The following is a 20,476-nucleotide window of genomic DNA, read 5'->3' on the forward strand; positions in this document are numbered from 1 at the left end:
ATGTTTGTAATTCCACACCCACTGACATAAAACATTTCCTCACCATCCCCAAGTCAATGTTTAATCCCATCTTTTAAATTTGATTCAGGAGACACGTACTGCAGCAGGAAGTATCACATAAGCTGTTTTACCAAGTGTTTTGTCTGTCTGTGGACAGATGTTGTCAACGGGATAGCGTCACAAGCGTGAAAGACGCACTCGCGAAGATGGTCAGAGTAAAGGCGGTGAAGGGAGTAGGAAGTGGGGAACCCCCTATTTGGAGAGGAGAGGGATCAAGGAAGCAGTGGGACATTCAGATCAGACACACTTCGACTTCAGATGTTGTCAGATAACATATCCACTGACGTAGACGTGAGTATGAACAACTTTAGTCATACGCTTTTAGTATTAAATATAGGGTGTGTGCATAAGTGTTCTGAACTTTAGAACTTTGATGGTTTGACTTTCTTTGAGTCACATAATGAATGTAAAGCAGTGACACTGTGTCCTTTCTTATGTTTGAACAAGTAAGAGTACAAAGTGCATTTCATTAATGCTGAAATTCTAGCTTATAATGAAGCTGATCTGATTACATTTAATGTACAGGGCTTATAATTAAAATGAGTAAAATCATTGAAATAATTAATAAGTAGTCAGAGTAGCATGTAAAAATGAAAGATAACATTTAACCTCATAGTGATTCACAATCGTAAAAAAAAAGATTATCAACTGGAGTCGGCTATCTACATGCGTATGAGGGAGTCCTGCTCTCAGAAAGATAGTCAGGGGGAAACTCCTCCAACGTGAGGACATTTGTATTGGTTCTTAACATGACTGAGCAAATTCTGTGTACTTTGTCAGGGCTGTGGCTGCAGTATTCATTTCAGGGACTTGTTAGGTCTTACATATGCTTCATTAGTGCAATAAATGTTACAGGTTATTCATCTTTTTTTCAGCTGATGTTAGCAGTAGTTAAGTGACTGTTGATATGTTATATTTTGGGCAACACCCCTACAGTCGAAAAGAAAATGCTGTGGCAAATATTATACAGTGATCCCTGGAACACAGATGTGGAATGTTCTGTGAAGTATTGTATTTGTTGTAGTTTGCTGATTGTTTCATCATTGCAAGTGTTTGCTCTTTGCTGACATGGTTTAATTACTAATTAATGGATTAATTTTCAAAAGTGTAATGAGCAAACGGTGTCATATCTGCAAACTAAAATGAATGGCCCAATGAGTAAATGGTTCTGGGCCTAAAGTTGAAGAGCAACTCATTTAGGCGACCAGTGGGGAAAAGTGAGGATTAAAACACAAATGTCTAATGTATGAGGATTTGTCCTGGCAGAAAGCATGTGGATCAGTGGATTTTTGGAGAGTCAAAGCCAAGTATATTAAATGTTCAGAAATCCGCAGTACAGTGGTGGACTCAAACTGTCAGGGATGAAAAAAGAAAAAGGGCACCAGCATCAGTACTGAGGGGCATACGCCTGCAGAGTTCTCTATCATGTCGAGAAGCCTGCATTAAATTTTCTCCACTGGAAGGGAACCCAGGGGGCACTTTATCTTTATCATTTTCACTTTATCATGTTCCCTTGCACATTGGTCAACTATAAATGGCACTTTATCATGTTTTATGTACCATAGAAGGCATTTTTTCCAGGTTTTTTTCTCTCTTCCTGAGTCCACCAGTGCTGCAGTGTAGGATCAAGTTTCTGCATCATCACTCCTCATGCAGATTTCCCTTATGTATACTCAACCTACTTGTGCGTGATGGAATTTCTAGATGCAGAGCATTTCCTTTAACGGGATAGAACATGATTTAATTGTATTTATTTATTATCATAAACTTTATTTGCTGCACAAATAATTTGTAAGATTGCCAACTTTTTAAAACTTTAACAAGGAATATTTGGTTGGTTTGGTTTTCAGCTCATTTTGTGTCATTCATGTTGTCATTTATTTATTGTTGTATTCTTTTTAAATTATGTTAGATTTTTACTTACTAGTTATTCCATTTTTTTATTGTTTGTTTTTCTCTTTAAGTTGAGGGGAGGTATGTTGTTTAAGACTGTGTCTTCTTGATCTCTCCTGAAGAAAAGAATATACCAATATATACTGAATGTAGATATTATATATTATATATATATATGCATTATATGCTCTTCTGTACACTTGAATGTAACAATCACAAAGACTTAATACATACAAAATATACAGTTAGAAGAAACATAATAATACCTAATGAGCTGATAATCTCAGGGAACTCCAATATAGATCCATACACCAACATTCTATACAGGCTATAGAGGAAGCATGATTAGCCGATTGCAAAATATGCTTCTATGCAAACACCCCGAGGGAGTGCCAATCAGGTGACAAATCCCTGATCTTTGTACCAATATACAATACACTTCATCTCAACATCACCTTAGCAACAGACTGTGTGTGTCCATGAGTGTTTAAACAAAGTGCAAGTGGATGTGATAAAAATAAATGTAATACAAGTGCATAAACATTGAAATGCCATTGCTACCTCTTAATCATTACATACGTCTTATTAAAGAGAGACATTGTGGACAGAAATCAGAACACTTAATCCTTCAGTTTATAGGAATCATTCACATTTAAAATCACCAAATTTGGATATACATGGTTTTCACTGGATAGGGAGGGTATGAAAATGTGTAATCTTAAAACTGTCAAACAAATGCAGTGAAGTAAAGCGTAGAGATGTAGTGAAATAGAAGTATTAAATTGCATAAAATGGAAATACAAGTTCTTAAGAATTGTACTTAAATACAGTAATTGAGTAAATGTACTTAGTTACATTCCACCATTGAAATAATAACAGTGATTCCCCTAATGTCCTTTTTTATGGAAATTCAATACTGCAGTTTCGAATTACCATTGGCATCTTGCTTAGCAATGCTGAGCAGAAGGGAGTTACATGATACTTGGTTGGAGTTAAATTGGAGTCTTCATTTCCTGTTTCCTGTGGTGTCATGAGTTACGGTAAGCGCGTCATTTCCGGTTGTTAATGTTTCTGTGTTGTTGGTAGCATACTTCGGCAGCTCCAGTTTGACCCAGTTAATGTTATTATATTCTTGATCACATCGGCTAATTACCTGTCATCTATCTAAACCTATACTTGTACTTCCTAAGCACTTACAACTCTCTCCTTATCCTCCTTCTCTTAGCGACTCTCGCTAAATCCTCAATTCTTTACGCTCCTTTCGGCTCTGCTAACGTTAGCTGCTGCAGCTCGGCAGCTAGCGATGGCATCTCCCTCTTCTGCTCTCTCCTGCTCGGTGTGTTTCATGTTTAGCTATTGCTCGGCCTCCTTTAGTGATAATGGTACGTGTATTAAATGTAGTTTATACGCAGGGTTGGAGGCGAGTTTTAGAGGGATAGATGAGCGGCTCCGCACCATGGCTAGTCAGCGGTTAGCAAGTGTAGCTGTTAGCAAGCCCCCTATAGTCGGTGCGGGTCGACCAGTGGTATCTCCTGTTAGCCGTCCCCCGGCGGGACCCGAGCAGCCGGGAGACTGGGTGACTGTCCGAAAGAAGTGTTATCAGAAGCCCACGGTTCACCACCAACCGCTTGCTGTTTCTAACAGATTCTCCCCACTCAGTGACACACCAGCTGAGAAGCCAACTCTGGTTATCGGTAGCTCAATTTTGAGATACGTTCATTTTGAGACACCAGCGACGACAGTCACGTGCATTCCGGGGGCCAGAGCGGGCGACATAGAAGCACATTTGAAACTGCTGGCTAAGGCTAAACGTAAATACAGTAAGATTGTTATTCACGTCGGCGGTAATGACACGCGATTGCGTCAATCGGAGTGTACTAAAGTTAATGTGGAGTCGGTGTGTACATTTGCCAAAACAATGTCGGACTCCGTAGTTTTCTCTGGTCCTCTGCCAAATCTTTTGAATGATGACATGTTTAGCCGCATGTCATCATTCCGTCGCTGGCTCTCACGGTGGTGTCCAGATAATGATGTGGGCTTCGTAGACAATTGGCGGACTTTCTGGGGAAGGCCTGGTCTGATTAGGAGTGACGGCATCCATCCTACTTTGGCTGGAGCAGATCTCATATCCAATAATATTACACAGTCTATTAGTGGACCTAATCCATGACAACCCAGAGTTGAGACCAGGACAAAGAGTTGTAGTCTTACACACTTCTCTGTGCTTCTTTCCGGGCAGTCACCCACTCAAATCCCCATAGTGACTGTGTCTGCCCCACGACCACTGAAACTAATCAAGTCTATGGTTAACAGAAGAGGAGTTATACATGAAAACCTAATTAAAATAAACACCACCACTGCAAAAGTGCAACTAAATCAAAAAATTAAATGTGGGCTCTTAAACATCAGATCTTTATCAACGAAAGCTGGATTGGTAAATGATTTAATATCAGATAATAAGATTGATTTATTTTGTCTCACTGAAACCTGGCTGAGACATGAAGAATATGTCAGTCTAAATGAATCTACTCCACCTGGTCATATTAATACTCACATTCCTCGAGGTACTGGCCGAGGAGGTGGAGTTGGGGCCATATTTGACTCAAACCTCTTGATCAATCCTAAGCCTAAACTAAAATATAACTCTTTTGAAAGCCTTGTTCTTACGCTCTCAAACCCAACATGGAAAACAATAAAGCCAATTTTATTTGTTACTGTGTACCGCCCTCCTGGTTCGTACTCTGAATTTCTATCTGAATTCTCAGAATTTTTATCAAATTTAGTCCTTAAAACAGATAAAGTAATTATTGTAGGTGACTTTAATATTCATGTGGATGTTGATAGTGACAGCCTTAATAATGCATTTATCTCAATATTAGATTCAATTGGGTTCAGTCAAAATGTACATGAACCAACTCACTGTTTAAACCACACTCTGGACCTTGTTCTGGGATATGGTGTTGAAATTGAAAGTTTATCAGTGTGTCCACATAATCCTCTTTTATCAGACCATTTTTTAATAACTTTTGAAGTCCTGTTACTGGACTACAAGCCAGTAGGCAAAATATCCTACGCTCGATGTTTATCTGAAAGTGCTGTGACTAAATTTAAGGAAGTGATTCCATCAGCACTTGATTCAATACCAGGACTCAATATCAATATAACAGAGGACTCCAATGCTAACTTTAGTCCCTCCCAAATTAATCATCTTGTTGATAGCGCTGCAGCCTCACTGCGAATAACACTCGACTCTGTCGCTCCTCTTAAGAAGAAGATCATAAAACAGAAAAAGAAAGCTCCATGGCTTAATTTACAAATCCGCAAACTAAAACAAAAGTCGAGAAATCTTGAAAGTAAATGGCGTTCCACTAAATTGGAAGAATCTCGTTTAGTCTGGTTAGATCATCTTAAAACGTATAAGAAGGCTCTCCGTAATGCCAGAGCAGCTTATTACTCTTCCTTAATAGAAGAAAATAAGAACAACCCCAGGTTTCTTTTCAGCACTGTAGCCAGGCTGACAGAGAGCCACAGCTCTACAGAGCCTTCTGTTCCTATATCTCTCAGTAGTGACGACTTTATGAGTTTCTTTAACGATAAAATTATAATTATTAGAGACAAAATTAATCTCCTCCTGACCTCAATTGGTAATGACTTAACTTCAACTGTTGGAATTTTAAAAACATCTGTAACTCCTGAAATATATCTAGACTGTTTTACTCCAATCAACCTTAACCAACTAACTTCAACAATCTCATCGTCTAAGCCATCAACCTGTCTTTTATACCCGATTCCAACTAAACTGTTTAAAGAAGTTTTACCCTTAATTAACACTTCGTTATTAAATATGATCAACCTGTCTTTATTATCTGGCTACGTACCAAAATCCTTTAAAGTAGCTGTAATAAAACCACTTCTTAAAAAGCCTGGTCTTGATCCAGAGATTTTAGCCAACTATAGGCCGATATCTAACCTTCCCTTTCTCGCTAAAATCCTTGAGAAAGCAGTCGCAAAACAGTTGTGTGACTTTTTACATAATAATAGTTTATTTGAGGTTTTTCAATCTGGATTTAGAGTTCATCATAGCACAGAGACGGCACTGGTGAAAGTTACCAATGACCTTCTATTGGCTTCAGACAAAGGACTCGTCTCTGTTCTTGTCTTGTTAGACCTCAGTGCTGCTTTCGACACTGTTGATCATGACATTCTACTACAGAGACTGGAACATTGTGTTGGCATAAGAGGAACCGCACTAAGCTGGTTCAAGTCCTATTTATCTGAGCGATCTCAATTTGTACTTGTTAACGATAAATCCTCCATGACAGCCAAAGTCAGTCTCGGAGTTCCGCAGGGTTCTGTACTTGGACCGATTCTATTCACCTTATATATGCTTCCTTTGGGCAATATTATAAGGAACCACTCTATAAACTTTCATTGTTATGCGGATGATACCCAATTATATCTATCAATTAAACCAGATGAAACCAATCAATTGGCTAAACTTCAAGCATGCCTTAAGGACATAAAAACTTGGATGTCTAGCAACTTTTTGATGTTAAACACAGACAAAACTGAAGTTATTATACTTGGCCCTAAACGCCTCCGAAACGCATTTTCTAATGACATAGAAGCTCTGGATGGCATTAACTTGGCCTCCAGCACCACTGTAAGGAATCTTGGCGTCATCTTTGATCAAGATCTGTCGTTTAACTCCCACATAAAACAAATCTCAAGGACTGCCTTCTTTCATCTACGTAACATTGCAAAAATAAGACACATCCTGTCTCAAAATGATGCAGAAAAACTAGTCCATGCATTTGTTACTTCAAGGCTGGATTACTGCAACTCATTGTTATCAGGTTGTCCAAAAAAGTCGGTTAAGACTCTTCAGTTGATCCAAAATGCAGCGGCACGTGTATTGACTAGAACAAGGAAATGGGATCATATTACTCCTGTATTAGCTGCTCTGCACTGGCTCCCGGTAAAATACAGAATAGAATTCAAAATCCTTCTCCTGACTTACAAATCAATTAAAGGTCAGGCTCCAGCATATCTTAAAGATCTCATAGTACCTTATAAACCAACTAGAGCATTACGCTCCCAGACTGCAGGGTTACTTGTGGTTCCTAGAGTCTCTAAGAGTACAATGGGAGCCAGAGCCTTCAGCTATCAAGCTCCTCTCCAGTGGAACCAGCTTCCAGTTTGTGTTCGGGAGGCAGACACACTTTCCACATTTAAGAGTAGGCTAAAGACTTTCCTTTTTGATAAAGCTTATAGTTAGGGCTGGCTCAGGTTTGCCCTGGATCAGCCCCTAGTTATGCTGCTATAGGCTTAGACTGCCGGGGGACACCTCCCTGCTCTCTTCCTTCTCTCCCTCTCTCTTCTTCTCCCTCTCTTCTTCTCCCTCTCTATCTGTATGCATTTATGTAAATGTATGTTACTAACTCACCATCCGGGGTATCATCCCCGGAGTGTCTGTCTCTCATGTGGCAGGTTGCCACTGATAAAGTTTACGTCAGGATCATGAATCGTGACAGCGCCTGCTGACCTGGTCCTGCTGGACACCGGGAAGCCTTATTGACATTTTCCTGGATTCATCCAAACTTTCTATTTCTTTTTTTTTTTTCCAACACAACATAATTTCTGTCAAATGTTGTATTTGTACTATGTTGTTTATCCTGTACACACGACATCTATTGCACGTCTGTCCGTCCTGGGAGAGGGATCCCTCCTCAGTTGCTCTCCCTGAGGTTTCTTCCATTTTTTCCCCTTTAATTTTGGGGTTTCTTTTAGGAAGTTTTTCCTTGTGCGATGCGAGGGTCTAAGGACAGAGGATGTTGTAACCTGTACAGTCTGTAAAGCACACTGAGACAAATGTATAATTTGTGATATTGGGCTATACAAATAAATTTGATTTGATTTGATCTGTTTCCTGGTACTTTACAGTAGTGATGACACAACCATCAATCAGGTAAGTAGCCTACTTGTCTTTCTATTTCTAAGAGCTATCTATTATACTGACTTTGGCTAATGGGTCTACTACAACAACTGCCAGGCCCTAATCCACTTGGTTTAGGATTGGCTGTCCAATTTCCAATATCATCGTCCAATCACGATACTCTCTGTCCATTGTGAGATTGGACCTAAACCAATCACGCTGCAAGATCACATTGGACCTAAATCACGGCTCGGCTTCTCTCAGAGCACGCCCTCGTCAAGCTGCTGGATGACTTTGTCGCGAAGCGTAAAACGGCTCCTCAAAGTAAGTAACAACACATATGGTATATTTATAATATATTCAACGTGTTTTTAACTACTTACTTGAATTACTGTGAATACTTGGACGTATTTACACATGGCTGTTTCCATTCATGAATATTTCCGTTAACGTTATTACATGCAGAAACGTTAGCGATTGCTAACGATTGCTTGCTAACGTTATGCCGATTGAAGTTGCCCTATAACGTGATGAAATTACTTTGAGCGATGAATTGAAATATACGTATTACGACTGTTAAATAAGAAAATAAAAACATTTAATGTTGTTACTTACTTTGAGGTAATTATTTTACGCTTCGCGTCACGTCCAAAATCATCCAGCAGCGTGACAGGGCGTGCTCTGAGAGAAGCCGAGCAGTGGCCCGTGATTGGCTTAGCTCCAATGTGCTCCCGCGGCGTGATTGGTTTAGGGCCAATCTCACAATGGACTGTGAGTATCGTGATTGGACGATGATTTTGGACAGCCAATCCAAGTATTATTCGACCCATAAAAGTGTATATTGCAGCAGACAGACAATAAAAACATCCTGCATCTGTCAAAAAGAAATAGGCTGCCTATCTTTACTCACTGGCTGCGATGGCCGAGTGGTTAAGGCGTTGGACTTGAAATCCAATGGGATCTTCCCGCGCAGGTTCGAACCCTGCTCGCAGCGAATGTTTTCGTAATTGACAGCGATTACATACCGATGTATTACAATTGAATTAAAACATATTTTATGCAATTCAAACGGGTTTACATTCGCTCACATTGCCAAACACAAGTCCCAAATAAAAACTAAAATGTATTTACAATAAGTAAATCATTTTCTGTTGTAGCTGTAGAAAAACCTGGAAGGGTGAGAAAATATTGGTGCACCGTGATTTGATATAACTTTTTGTCAAGTTATAAAGTCGTTGTTAAACTAAAGATATACATGTTTATCAGCACATAAACATCGATACAGACGGGCAGATATAAAAGGCACCGCTGGGATTCGAACCCAGGATCTCCTGTTTACTAGACAGGCGCTTTAACCAACTAAGCCACGGCGCCACCTATCACAATTGGCCGACATAATAATTTATATATAAAGGATATATACATGAAAAATACCGTTTCTTGCGCACGTAGTTTCATGTTTATTCGTTATAACTTATTTTAGAGCCCAGGTTTGCATATTACCGCAAACAGACTTGAAATAGATAGGATTCTGCTTAAATGGCTCACAGTGGATATTCAGTAGTAACTTTATGTTACCACACAGTGGCGCTAAGAAGCCATACAATACACAATGGAATGACAATTGTAATGTGCAGCTTTTCATTAATTTCAGTTTACAAGAGTTAGACAAAATAATTCTAATAAATGGACCTTGAGTTACTTTTTTTAATCATTGATTTATTCTATTTTTGTCAAACAAAAATTTTTGATTCAGAAAGCACGGACTGTCCCTGGTGTAATTTCTAGAAATAATATGTTATTAATTACATAGTTGGATGATTGCAAAAGCCCATCCTTTAACAATCCACAATAATGCCTGGAAGTTGAATGAAAAACCTTCATTGATTACATTAAGTTATGATTGGTCAAATATTCTAAATACGGAACATTTCTTATTTTTTTATAAATAGAAAGATTCTCACATTTTTCTCCTGTGTGTAACTTTCATTATCCATGAGTTACTTCCTGTTACTAATCGACCCCAACCACCACGGCACTCAGCTTCCTCTTCTCTAACCACACTGAGTCTCTATTATTGGAACATTCCCTGTTTGGAATGAACTCTATGTTTACGCTCTGTTAATACTGGCAAAGTCTTAACAGGCATGAAACAAAGCCAAAAACAATCTCAGGTCCATCCAGTGGCTGTTCTGAACGTTTCCTCATATCACATGATCTTCATCAGCAGGTGGAGTTGCCCAATTGTCAAAGAATTATAGATGTTTAAATTGATATTTCTGCTCAGCACTTCTCGCCCATGTTGGGAACTTAAAGTGCTAAGACAAAATGGAAATTTAAACGTATTTCCATAGTTAAGAATCAACTTTGAACCTCAAAAAGGTAGATTAGAGTTGGTCTGTTGTTCCACGACCAGGACGCAATCCGCATTGTTCCTCTTCAATCAGAGGTTCGACTACCGGCCGAACCCTCCTTTCCAGTACCTTGGAGTAGACTTTACCAGGGAGGCTGAGAAGTGTGATACCCCTGTAGTTGGCACACACTCTCTGGTCCCCCTTTTTAAATAGGGGAACCACCACCCCGGTCTGCCAACCCCTAGGCACTGTCCCAGACTTCCACGCAATGTTGACGAGGCGTGTCAACCAAGACAGCCCCTCAACACCCAAAGCCTTCAGCATTTCTGGACGGATCTCATCAACCCCTGCGGCTTTGCCACTGTGGAGTTGTTTGACTACCTCAGTGACTTCCATCAGGGAAATTGACGATGATCCCCCATCAGCTTCCAGCTCTGCCTCAACCATAGAGGGCATGTTAGTCGGATTCAGGAGTTCCTCAAAGTGCTCCTTCCAGCGGCCGATAACCTTCTCAGTTGAAGTCAGCAGGGTCCCACCCTTGCTGTACACAGCTTGGATGGTTCCTCGCTTCCCCCTCCTGAGGTGCCGGATGGTTTTCCAGAAGCACCTTGGTGCCGACCGAAAGTCCTTCTCCATAGCTTCTCCGAACTTCTCCCACACCCGCTGCTTTGCCTCTGACACGGCAGAAGCTGCCGCCCTTCTAGTCCTTCGATATCCTACAACTGTTTCCGGAGTCCTCCCGGATAACATAACCCGGAAGGACTCCTTCTTCAGTCGGACGGCTTCCCTGACCACCGGGGTCCACCACGGTGTTCGAGGGTTACCGCCCCTTGAGGCACCTAAGACCTTGAGACCACAGCTCATCACCCCAGCTTCAGCAATAGAGGTTTTGAACATCGCCCACTCAGGTTCAATGCCCCCAACCTCCACAGGGATAGCTGAAAAGCTCCGCCGGAGGTGTGAGTTAAAGATCCCCAGGACAGGGGCTTCCTCCAGACGTTCCCAGTTCACCCGCACTACCCGTTTGGGTTTACCAGGTCTGTCCAGAGTCTTCCCCCACCCCTTGATCCAACTCACCACCAGATGGTGATCAGTCGACAGCTCCGCCCCTCTCTTCACCCGAGTGTCCAAAACATGCGGCCTCAGATCAGATGATACGATTACGAAATCGATCATTGACCTTTGGCCTAGGGTGCTCTGGTACCACGTGCACTTATGAGCATCCTTATGTTCGAACATGGTGTTTGTTATGGCCATTCCGTGACTAGCACAGAAGTCCAACAACAAACGACCGTTCGGGTTTAGATCAGGGAGGCCCTTCCTCCCAATCACGCCTCTCCAGTTGTCTCCATCGTTTCCCCACGTGTGCGTTGAAGTCTCCCAGCAAGACTACGGAGTCCCCTACTGGAGCCCCCTGCAGGGCTCCATTCAGGGTCTCCAAGAAGGCCGAATACTCAGAACTGCGGTTTGGGGCATAGGCACAAACAACAGTCAGAGTTTTCCCCCCCATAACCCGAAGGCGTAGGGAGGCGACCCTCTCGTCCACCGGGATAAACTCCAACGTAGCGGCGCTCAGCAATGCGGACCCACGAATGCAAAATAAGTTAGACTTCAAAAACAACATTTAGACCATAAAACACAATTAAACATTTAACTGAATCATTTTTTTTGGTATTTATGGGTGTGTGTGTTGGGGGGACATGGACCTCATTATGTTTAAAAGTCCTAGCTACGGCCCTGCATGGTAGATATGAATGATTATACTATTGTGAATCTAGTCATAGTAAGAAAATGTATGGTATTCAAAACTTTTATTGAACTGTGAGGCATGTAGTGATTCAGAAATGTGTGTGTTTTTGGTGAGTGAAAGCACAAGTGTGTCATTTCTCGTCACACTGCTGCTAATGTTTTAGCTCGGTCCCTCTGTGGAGCTTAAGTTATTTCCTGCACATGTGAATCAAGTAACAAACTAAATATAAAATATGCTATGTTTTCACACACACGCACACGCACACGCACACGCACACGCACACACACTTCCATAGGGGAGCTGATGAGTCAGATTTGTCAGACACTGCATGAAATCATTTGTCATGTTAAATACAGACACGATAGGAAAAATTAAGTGTGACACAGCACATTTCTGACTCATCTTCACATCATGATGTGACCAACGTCTTCATCATCCATCGTTCTGCTTCTGGGTCTTCTTCTTCTCTGATCTGCAGTTTTCACTATGCTGATGCCAGACATTGAAACCAAATTGAAAGCGCTCATTATATGTAATGTTGCATAAACATGAACTTTTTAATCATGACTGACACTGAATCAAATTCACCCATTATTTATTGATTTATTTTTAATTATAATTAACTGCAACAAGCCATGCCCTCAAAATTGACCATAGATTCAGGCATCCCTATGAAATACATCATCGTAATTATCCAAAATAAAAATGACTTTGCATTGCTGGCAAACAAGGACATTTTGAGCAGTTAAAGTCAGACTACTTGAATAAATATTTTTATATTCTTTTGATAGACAATCATACATTTGTATATCCTAGGTTATCAGAGAAGTATAAAGGTATAACAATTGATTCATTGAATTATTAAATCTGATATATTAATTAAAGGTCTTGTATTTCTGCCCTTTTCTCTGCTTTTTTCTTTATATTCTGAAGGATTATTCAGTTTTGAATTTTGAATATCTCAATATCCCTGCTGCTGCTTTTCTTGTCTCCAAGAGGCAATAGTTTGAAGTGCAGCACAGCTGGATCTGATTTCTGGTGCTTCCCTTTTTTTCCCCCACATCTTTTCCTTTTCTTTTTCTGAGTGTGTTGCTCATATGACTTGACAAGGGAACAGGAAGTGATGAAAAAGCATGTGGGTATGTATGTCCCACAGGGGTACTCCTCAAGAAAAGTGGTGCATGGGAAAAATGAGTAAGATGTTATAAATAAATGGAGCTCTCTGACTGTTTTTCCATGTCATGCCCGGGAGAACAAGCATGCCCAGTTGTGTAACGGTGGTGTGGACTGGGCTGGGTTAACACATACCCTACAACCAGCAGGATGGTTCACACGGAATCTGTTTCTCTTTCTGTTTCTGTCGTAAAGCTCTAACTTTACTGGAAGTGTGTGAGGTTTTTTGAGCCCAACTGTGAATCGAGCAAACGGAAGAATGTGCTCAGGGTCGAGCCTTGACTTGTAATGACAACACTGACGGGTTGGACCTACCCCGGTGTGCAGAGGGAGATGGAAAACACAGCAGGGGAAAGTTGACTATGGTTGAAGGGGCATGTTTGTCACGCTGCTATGAGAAGTGAATCACTGCAGGGAGGTGTGCGCAAGTCTTTGCACTTGTAGTTTTTGTATTGAAAAGATCAATTCAGGTTTAGAATTCAAATTAAAGTTAGGTTGAAAAAAAAAGGTGTCTCTCTCTGTGATGACTCATGTGATATGGCCGTAGCCAGGAGCCATGTTTCTCTACACGATTCCCCAAAAGAAAAAACAATTATATTCCATATCAATTCTGCCAAAGTTTTATTCATTTGTTGATGTGTTTATTAAAATGTATTTAAGGAGTGTAAAAATATTGGTATTTTTTAAATAAAATAATGATAATGATAATAACTTCAGTTTGCCAAACTCCCAGAAAAATACAGAAGACATAACTTCTGTGTCCTCAACAGTAACAGCTTGAGGCTGGACAATTATCAGTCTGACTGGCTTCTGTTGAGTCTATTGTCTAATCAGGTCCATTTATGTAACAGTGTTATGAGACTGTCACTGGCAGCCACAACAGCAGCTGTGCTGTGGTGCAGCTCAAAGATGGAGATCAGAACGGCAGGAGAGAATCCAAGTCAGTGATGACGATGAATAAAAAGCCTGAAGCAAAACAACAAACGAGGGAATATGTTTTGGGAGAAAGCTGCTCATATTTAGTCGGACGGCCAATGTGCTCACATGTGCACGCATCTGCTTATATAACTTGGTGAAAACAGGACTGCAGCTAATACAATGACTCACACAAATATTTATACTATTTTAAAACTTCAGCTTGATTTTATTTTTGAATCAACTCAGGATTTTATAGACAATCAGTTGGGGTGGCTAATTGACCATATATAACTCAACTCATGATCGCATTGTGTGAAATATGATTTGTCTGATAAATGTTGGAAATTGGTTCATTGGACATCATTTTATTTTGACTTTCATTCCTGATCTAATTTTCTCTTTTGAGATAAAATGACGTGTCAGAGCAATGATCACAAATTAGCCAACACCTTAGGATAAAAATGTAAATATGAGCCAGTATGACCGACACGTTACTAACACACTTTATACTTTTAATTAGTCATCTGTCTGTATTTCTCCCAAGAAAATGCAGCGCACCTCCAAAAACACATCCACTCCATCACCAAGCTCCTTGTGCACTTCACATTATATCATTAACTGTATAAATGGTGCCTAAAATTAGAGACTGATGCTTCCAGATGTGTCATTAGGTGAGGAACAGGGTTGGGTTCGGGGTCAATGAATGAGTGTTGTCAGTGGAAAGTTCTCTTGAGTAATACTAATGTTTTTGTATGTTTTGCTAGTGCACACATATACACACCCAACCACGCTGGGCTAAAGAGCACCAGACTATTTGTTTTGTCTTCTTGATATCAAAGTTATTGGAGATGCAGGTACACAACTGTTCACTCTCAAAAACTGACTCATGGGCCCTTATGGGTGGTTCAAATGTGGTCAAAAGAGACAGTTAGTCACACTCTATACAGATAGGAAAGAAGGGGTAGGGTGGAGCTAAGTCAGAACGTGACGAAGAAAAAAGGAAAAGAACAAACAGAGACTTCCTCACCAGAAAAACTCTATCGGTCTGTGATTCAAATTTATCTGACAAACGAACCCTGGTGGTCATGCGAGTATTTTTGTTTTTTCGAAGCAAAGGATGATGTAGCGTGATCTTGATAGAGCATTACAAAGCCTCCGAGGCAGGAGGTTGGGGTGGACCTTTGGGAGTAGAAAGCCTGTGACTTTGACACCAGATACCACTGCATCCCACCTCCAACCAACAGTCAATTTGGCCACCATCTTTCTTGTTGTTGTTGCCTAACCCTAACCAGACCTTAACCATAAAGGTGGCGGATCAGAAAATGCTTATATTAATAATTTGCGATGTGACATTTGCAACAGATTTGGACGACAAATGATCGTCCTGGTGATTCTGCAACAGATAAGAAAAGCTAATATGGGTCGTTTTGAAAGGCGATGACAAAAGACCTCTCTTGTTGTTTAGGTTGGACAGATGTGAACCCACATTTGAATTGAAGGTTTAATCTGAGCCTCGGGAATTGCAACTTGACTGGAAAACTTTACTCACCTGAAAACTTTGTGAACAACATGTTGGACCTTATTGTCCAAAGAACCAAGAAGCCCCAGGAAAGAAAAAAACTTCTACATCTGAAGAAGTCCAAAGGTTCCTGGAAATGTTTGCACTGCCTGTTTTGTCAACATGTTCTCACTCCCAACTCGTCACATACTTGGTCAGGACCCCTATCGCGCCATTTTTCAACGTGCAGGGTAGTCTGATATTCAACACGTCGTTAACGTTGTGAAACAAAACTACTTCCTTATGGCCAGTAGCTCCCATGAACTTTGCTACCATTTGTATATTGTATTGGTGTCTTTATAGATACACACTCATCAAAATTCGAGAAAGAAGCATGGGGGTTGGATAAAGTGTAGTGAACTTTGAGACGATCACCGCCCACCGCCTACCAGACCAAACGCCACCAAGGTTATAGAAACCCCCCGGGAGAAGGGGAGGAGAGCCGGGATGGGACCCAGCTAGGACCTGGCTGATGTCCGGTTGTAGGAAAATAAGATGGACCAAGCTGCCGTACAAGTCGGGAGTTAGAAAGCTCTAGTTTTGTGAATACCATCCAAGGAAACACCAGGTGGATCCACGCCCAGATCGGGGCAAAGATACCAGTTTAATGTGTGTTATCTGTGAAATCACTGCAGGGCTTATCTAGATTTATGCTTGTTACAGTGATGGAGAGCAGGTATGTGAGGTTTTCCAGAGTTTTCTTTGGTTTCATGGAAGGTCAGTAGGAACTGGCCAGGTTATGCAACATGTGCATGGCTACTTTAGGCGTCGAGATTAATGCAAGTGTATTCATGAATGCAGTGTGCCAATATTCTGTCTGTACTTTCAGTCTAGTTCACCAAAACCTCACCCACTTACTCACTCTAACTACAAGCAGGTTAACACAAGCCAAGCTGTTGAATTTCCATTCCATTTTCCTTTCAACTCCTACTTTGTGGTTCTCCATCAATCATACTGTACATCCTGTTGCTTACACACAGACCTACCCAAAGCGATTATGTAACAAAGTTTAAATTTCTGTTTTTATTAATATTATTAATATAGATTCAACTGAGAAACAATACTTGATCCCTTTTCCTGGGTAAAATACACAAAGCAACCTAGGATTTTTAGCATGTGTGTGCCTGTGTGCGTTTGTGTCCTTGAGAACTGAGGATCAGATCAAATCAAATCAAATTTATTTATATAGCCCAATATCACATTTGTCTCAGTGTGCTTTACAGACTGTAAGGTTACGACACCCTCTGTCCTTAGACCCTCGCATCGCACAAGGAAAAACTTCCTAAAAGAAACCCCACAATCAAAGGGGGAAAAATGGAAGAAACCTCAGGGAGAGCAACTGAGGAGGGATCCCTCTCCCAGGACGGACAGACGTGCAATAGATGTCGTGTGTACAGGATAAACAACATAGTACAAATACAACATTTGACAGAAAATGATGTTGTGTTGAAAAAGAGAAAGTATGGATGAATCCAGGAAAATGTCAAAAAGGTCCAGCTGGACCAGGGCAGCAGGCGCAGCCACGATTCCTGATCCTGACGTAAACTTTATCAGTGGCAACCTGCCACATGAGACACAGAAACTCCGGAGATGATACCCCGGATGATGAGTTACATACATACATTTACATAAATGCATAAATATAGAGAGGGAGAAGAAGAGAGGGAGGGGAGGAGAGAGGAAGAGAAGGAAGAGAGCAGGGAGGTGTCCCCCGGCAGTCTAAGCCTATAGCAGCATAACTAGGGGCTGATCCAGGGCAAACCTGAGCCAGCCCTAACTATAAGCTTTATCAAAAAGGAAAGTCTTTAGCCTGCTCTTAAATGTGGAGAGTGTGTCTGCCTCCCGAACACAAACTGGAAGCTGGTTCCACTGGAGAGGAGCTTGATAGCTGAAAGCTCTGGCTCCCATTGTACTCTTAGAGACTCTAGGAACTACAAGTAACCCTGCAGTCTGGGAGCGCAATGCTCTAGTTGGTTTATAAGGTACTATGAGATCTTTAAGATATGCTGGAGCCTGACCATTAATTGCTTTGTAAGTCGGGAGAAGGATTTTGAATTCTATTCTGTATAGAATTCAAAATCCTTTGAATTTCTTTGAGGACTACTGTATGTACTAAAATAGAAATGAAAAACATCCTATATAACAGTAAAACACGAGAAAAGTTTACTGCACAATAAGTATTTTTTTACATTAAACTTACATACTCTAACTTAAATAAGGTTTTGAATGCAGGACTTTTACTCTTAGTGGAGTATATTCAACAATCAGAAAATTTAAATAAATATAATACAATAATTACATCACAAAATATATTTAAAATATGATGTGATTTTCCCCAGAAAAGAAAGTCCTACTCCTGGGAATTGAGAAATGTTCAACTGTAATGTCATCACTTTACTCAAGTAATATAATGCATAGTTATAAAACTACAGATGTTACCATGACGTGATATATCATCATTGAAATATTGCATCTCAGTTTAATATGTTCATGCACACACAGGAGTGTTACTATGACTTTTTCCCCTAAAATTACATAATTTTAATAGATGGAAATATAATTGAGTTTGTTTTAAACCATTTGAATACTTTTAAGTTAAATTCAGTTTTGTTTCACTTCCATTAACTTTCATTGGAATTCTCTTGCCACACAGTTGAGCTTTGCTCAGCAGCATGAATAATGTGGCTCAGGTCATACTTGGTCATGGAAACCGCCTGTTTCTTATCAAGAGTGAATGTGTCATTTCGAGCCATTCTTTTAGTGTGAGATGATGCACTTGCCGGTCACAGCAGCAGCTTTCCCCTTCATGTCACTGTTCTTAACACACAACCCAATTTACTTCCCATTTTTCCTTTGTATAGGAACGTTTTTCATGATGACTCTTTCTTTGGAAATATCAGAAGAACCAGAGTGACAAAGGTTCATAAAATTGGAGGTAAATTAGGACTGTTAGCTCTGGTGGTTATCTGAGAAAGAGATCAGATGTATTTAATTATTTACATTTAGACACAACTAAAGCCAACAATTCATTCTGTTGTCTGATATATTCCCAAGCAGACGCTTATACGTACAACTTGGAAGTTCTGATTATATTCTCTGGAAGACACGTGATCACAGCAAATTGAACATGTCCGCACAGATTCTACACGTGTACCTGTTGATGGCGAAATTTACTCGCGTACTTGCGGTTTTCTGAGCCGTTGCACTAGTGTAGTACAACATTTATTTCCAATCCATCCAGCAACTATTGAGATATTTAAACTTTTTTTTAATCTTGAAAGAATCCAAATGTAGTTTGTATTGTATCCCACCAAATGCAGCTAGTTCCAGTTTTATTTGTTTCTTTGCCCCTGCCCCTCACACAGCCTGAGCGCCCACTGCGGCTCACCTCCCACCTCAGATCAATTCCATTCAATATCTTGTTTTCCAACATACCACAGTCCTAAGAATGTGCAAAACCATCAAGTTAACCTTTATTCTTAGTCTCTGCCTGGACGTCAGGATGTGACTATCTCTGCCCCTTGATTCACTTCCTGTTTTTAATCCCATGAGGTATGTGCTATTATCTGATGTGACATGACAAAACCTGTTTGTTTCTCCTTGCACAGGGGGGTTCTTCCCTCTCTTTTAACACCCTCAAGGCGTATATGGTCATTCTAGGCCGGTTACCCATGTACATATGCTCTAAGTTTGTTTTTGCACAAAATGCATACAGTTATAGATACAATAACTGGCTAGGCTTAAAAGTGCTGCATGTGCGGACTTAGACTGGGAGTCTATTTTATTATGGCCCTGGGTCTTGGAGTGACCTGCAGGATAGACTCAAACTAAACTCCCTCATCTCTCTGGCCAGTTTTAAATGAAAGCTGTCAGAGGTTTTGTAAACCGCACAACATAAGAATGTGTTAAACCGTTTTGGTAAAGCTCAGTTTTGGGGGGAGAAAAACACAGTTTTAGTCTGGATGGAGGTTTGAAACGGTGAGAAGAAGACGCGTTTACTAATTGGCTTAATGTGGACATACTCACAGGTTACAGTTACAACAGCTAAAAGAGATCAATTCCGTGAGGATACATCTGGAAACAACACACTGAAAATATACACTGAAGCAGAAAAAGACAACATGTGACAAGTGTCTCACCAGACCGATATGAAGTGGTGAGTTTTGTGAGTTCAGCTCCTAGATCTTGCACTGCAGCAGTCTCTTGTTGCTGACTAATATACTTTTTTGCAAACAACACTACTGACAATACAAGTACTACGAGTCCTGTCTTTGCAGTTTTTGCAACTTGTTGTTTCCATGTTATTGTAAAACATGTAATAGTTAGCAAGAAGAGACTGCAGCAATACAATATATTACTGCTGATACAAATCTCACCAGTTCAGACTGGTCTGATGACACACTCGTCACATGTTGAGTCAGTGTTAAGCTTCAGTGTTTATTTTCAGGTGTTGTAAATTCAGTGAGAACACAAACATGGAAGCAAACAGCAACTCTCAAATCCACAGTGTCATTCTGTCCACCCAAAACCTCAAAGTCAAAAAGTCAGCTAGTGAAACAGGGAATTCCCTCTCGTCTTATTTACGACATGTGCTCACTGCCCTTTCCGTAACTGTTTCTGTTCTGCAGCATACAGCATGTGGGTAGATGCTTTCCCTCTAGTTCCCAAACTCAAGATAACGCAATGAGAAATGTGGGGGAAGTTAAGTTAGCACATTTGTTCAGTATAGTTTCTATGACAACTGCTATTTCAGTCGCTGTGGTAATATGAGCCAAATGTTTTCTTTTCATGTGAAATCAATATTCAAAATGATTTGCAGTTCATGAAAGCTAAAT

General features: G+C 40.5%; 2 non-coding genes across 2 annotated transcripts; one reads left to right on the top strand and one right to left on the bottom strand.

Moving 5' to 3' along the window:
* The first annotated feature begins 8,800 nt into the window (after positions 1-8,800).
* trnas-uga (transfer RNA serine (anticodon UGA)) lies at positions 8,801-8,882 on the top strand. Its single transcript has one exon. It is a non-coding gene; the product is annotated as a tRNA-Ser (tRNA).
* Positions 8,883-9,188: 306 nt separating this feature from the next.
* trnat-agu (transfer RNA threonine (anticodon AGU)) lies at positions 9,189-9,262 on the bottom strand. Its single transcript has one exon. It is a non-coding gene; the product is annotated as a tRNA-Thr (tRNA).
* Positions 9,263-20,476: the final 11,214 nt, after the last annotated feature.

This window comes from Cottoperca gobio, chromosome 18 (genome assembly GCF_900634415.1).
Source record: "Cottoperca gobio chromosome 18, fCotGob3.1, whole genome shotgun sequence".
In the NCBI taxonomy this organism is placed as follows: Eukaryota; Metazoa; Chordata; class Actinopteri; order Perciformes; family Bovichtidae; genus Cottoperca; species Cottoperca gobio.